The sequence below is a fragment of the Xenopus tropicalis genome, chromosome 7 (assembly GCF_000004195.4).
Source record: "Xenopus tropicalis strain Nigerian chromosome 7, UCB_Xtro_10.0, whole genome shotgun sequence".
NCBI classification, from domain to species: Eukaryota; Metazoa; Chordata; class Amphibia; order Anura; family Pipidae; genus Xenopus; species Xenopus tropicalis.
The window spans coordinates 7,799,316-7,802,888 of NC_030683.2; positions in this window are offsets into that span (position 1 = coordinate 7,799,316).

A 3,573-nucleotide genomic window follows, 5' to 3' on the forward strand; every position below is an offset into this window, starting at 1 on the left:
GCGACTTGGTGCAGGGGTTGCTCATAGGGAGTTACATCTGTTCACACTAGCAGTTTTGGGGGCTGTAGGGTTTCTGTTTGGGTTTCAGTCTTGTAAAACCTGAACAGTAATCTGGCCCATAACCATCTCTGATGGCACAGCTCAGTTTGTACAAGGCAAGTACTGTGCCAATACAGCAGGGACAAAGCTAGCTGGGCCTTAAGGCCCCCATACACGGTAAGATCCACTCGCTTGGCGAGATCGCCAAGCGAGCAGATCTTCCCCCGATATCCCCACCTACGGGTGGGCGATATCGGGGAGCTTGAAGTTAAAAAAAAAAATAATCCGATCGTTTGGCCCTGGGGCCAAACAACCAGATTATGTGGGCGGCCATGGGGCAGTCGGTTTGAGGATTACATCAACGAGCCCATGAGGTCCCCAATCCGACTGGATTTTCTAACCTTGCCGATCGAGTTCTGGCCAATTTCAGGCCAGCCCGCTCGTTTCTGCCCCTACACGGGCAGATAAGCTGCCGAGTCGGTCCAAGGGACCCATATCGGCAGCTTCTATCGGCCCGTGTATGGGCACCTTTAGAGTCTGTTGTGAGCGGGAAACCTGCAAAGGTCCGGATGGTTTGTAACTCTCTGAAGAGTTACAAAGTGCCATTGTGATTGGATTAGTGGAGGAGTTGATATGCTGAGGACTTCCCATACCAGCCAGTTGAACTGAAGAAGCTGCTCGGATGTGTAGTGAAACGTCTTCAACGTATACTTAACAAGTAGACATTGAAGGGTGTAGATTGACTTAATTGGGCAGGGCTGCTGTAACTACGCCACGCTCGTCATGCTAGGTGTGGTGGATTTGTTAGAGTGCCCTGTGTGTGCATATCTAGTTAGGCCCTGAGCGTTGCCCACCCTTGTTTAGCCTTCCAAAGCACTCTCTTTATTACTTAAGTACCGATCTGTGTAGCTGTAGTTCCTCCTTCTCTGTATTGCCGGCAGTGGAGGGCAAATTCCGCAGTTTAAAATGATGCAGGCAACACAAGGATTCCCTTAACCTGATGTTTTAGAAAACTGGAGACCATGAATACCTGCACTTAGGGTTGCCACTTGTTCTGTTTTGACCCCAACAGTTTGGTTTTCCTTAGGCCTGTTTGGGTCTCCACTGTCTGTTTGGTTTTCAGCCTTGTGAAACCTGAACAATAATCTGGCCAATAAATGAAAAACATTTAAATAGTGAGTGTGTTTTTTCTATCAACATGGATTAGTTATCGTCAAGTTCAAATAATTTCTTATTATTACAGATAGAAAAAGCAAATTTCAGAGCTTTCTGGATAACTGGTATAAGTGACCCCATACAATTAAAGGGTTTGGCTTAGTTCTATAGACAGAACTAGGGCTGTCAATCATCTGGTTTTGAACCAGACAGCCCAGTTTTCCATTTAAAAAAGTGATGTAGTAACCGCACCCTGACATCATAATGTGCCTGACCCTAATGTCATCATGCCCACCCCTCCCTTTACTGCCCCACTCTCGATACCATCAGCCCCGCCCCCTTTGTTCAGGTTTAGCCACTGGGGAAGCAACCCTACCTGCACTCTAGTGCTGGGCGGTATGACCAAAAATTTATATCACGGTATTTTTCAAAATTATATTGGTATTTGACGGTATTTTTTTTTCCCCATGCATGATTAGGTGACCACCCCAAACACCCGCCACCCGCACCCCCCCCGCCACCCCAAACACCCCCCCATCCGCACGCAGCCCCCCCACCCGCACCCCCCCACCCCACCCCAAACACCCCCCCATCCGCACGCACCCCCCCCACCCCAAACACCCCCCCATCCGCACACACACCCCCCACCCCACACACCCCCCCATCCCCTTCACATAAATATAACCCCCCACCCCGCTCCACCCCATCCCACCCCCCCAAACACAACCCCATCCCCTTCACATAAGTATAACCCACCCACCCCCCCATCCCCTTCACATAAATATAACCCCCCACCCCATCCCACCCCCCCCAAACACAACCCCATCCCCTTCACATAAGTATAACCCACCCACCCCCACCCCCCCATCTCCTTCACATAAAATATAATTACTGGCCAGGCACCCCCGACAGCTCACATTGGTATCCGACTCTGAATGCGTCCTAGCGATGGCGCTTTTGTAGAGTGTGCGCGCTGACGTCACGTGCGCACCCGGAAATATTCAGCACACCGGTATGTCGAAAATTCATATCGGTTTAAAAAAAAAAACCGGTGATCGGTTTTTACCGGTATACCGCCCAGCACTACTGCACTCTACTGTCTAGATCAGGTACCTATTTGCTTAATGGCAGCCTGAGAGAGCATCTTCCAGTATTTTATCAATGCAAGATTAATGCAAACAGATTTCATGAGTCATATTACATTGTTTTAGGTGAAAAGATTTATTTGGGAAAAATGTATTCTGGAAGCAACCAGCAATATAAAAGGGTGTGTTTATGTAAAGTGGATGTGGTATGTGGGTGAGGGTTGCCACCTCTGCCAGCTTTTTTTGCCGGGGGTAGGCAGTGATGTCATGGGGCGGGGAAAAGAGGGGCCATGATGTCACAGGGTGGAGAAGAGGTGGGGCTGTGGCATCACTGGGCGGGGTTATGATGTGGATTGGCCAATCACTGCATCAATCTCTGTGAGTCCTGCTCAGTTTTTCTAATATGTAAAACCAAGCAGAAGATTTTGACTCGGACAGCCCTTCAAAAAACCGGGCTGTCCAGGTCGAAACCAGACAAGCTATAAAACTAGTGTGGGGTGGCCAATAATTTTTCTCCGTACTACGCCTGCCCGCTCTTTTTGTCCCTCTTTCTGATTTTCAAATGTTGGGAGGTATGCATTGGAAGTATTTATTGCAGTGAGCAATACATTAGTTGTGAAACTAACTAATAGGGAAAGGTCAGGCAGGGTAATATTTCCATCTATGTTGGGGGAGGTAGGGGGGAGCGAGGGTCAGGCAAGTCAGGCATTTTTGTCAGTAAATATTGCTCATAGAAACCATCTGATAAGGTTCCTTCTGATAGCCAATAAGAGCATAGCCTTGTCCGTGATGTCATTACCCTCCCATGTGACTCTGACAGGAGAAGCGCTCAGCCCCCTCAAACACTTTCTCTTTTCTCTTTTAAAATCATTTATGGTTTTTTGGATAGCAGTGAAGAAAGGTGACAACCCCTTTAAAGGGATACTGCCATGATATTTATGGGGGTACTTTTTATTTCTAAATGACACTGTTACACAGCAAATAATTCCCTCCCATTTAACCTTTTATTCTTGTACCAACAAATGTATTTGTAGCTGTAATATTGGTGTGTAGGCGCCATCTCAGTGCCTTGTGCCTGAGTCTGAGCTTTCAGCCAGCGCTACACATTAGAACTGCTTTCAGCTAACCTATTGTTTCTCCTACTCCCATGTAACTGGAGGAGTCACAAGCCGGACTTGGATTTCTTACTATTGAGTGATATTCTGATACCTACTGGGAGCTGCTATATTGCTCCCTTCCCATTACTGTTACTGTTACCCCAATGTTTCTATATATCTGTAACCTATATATCTGC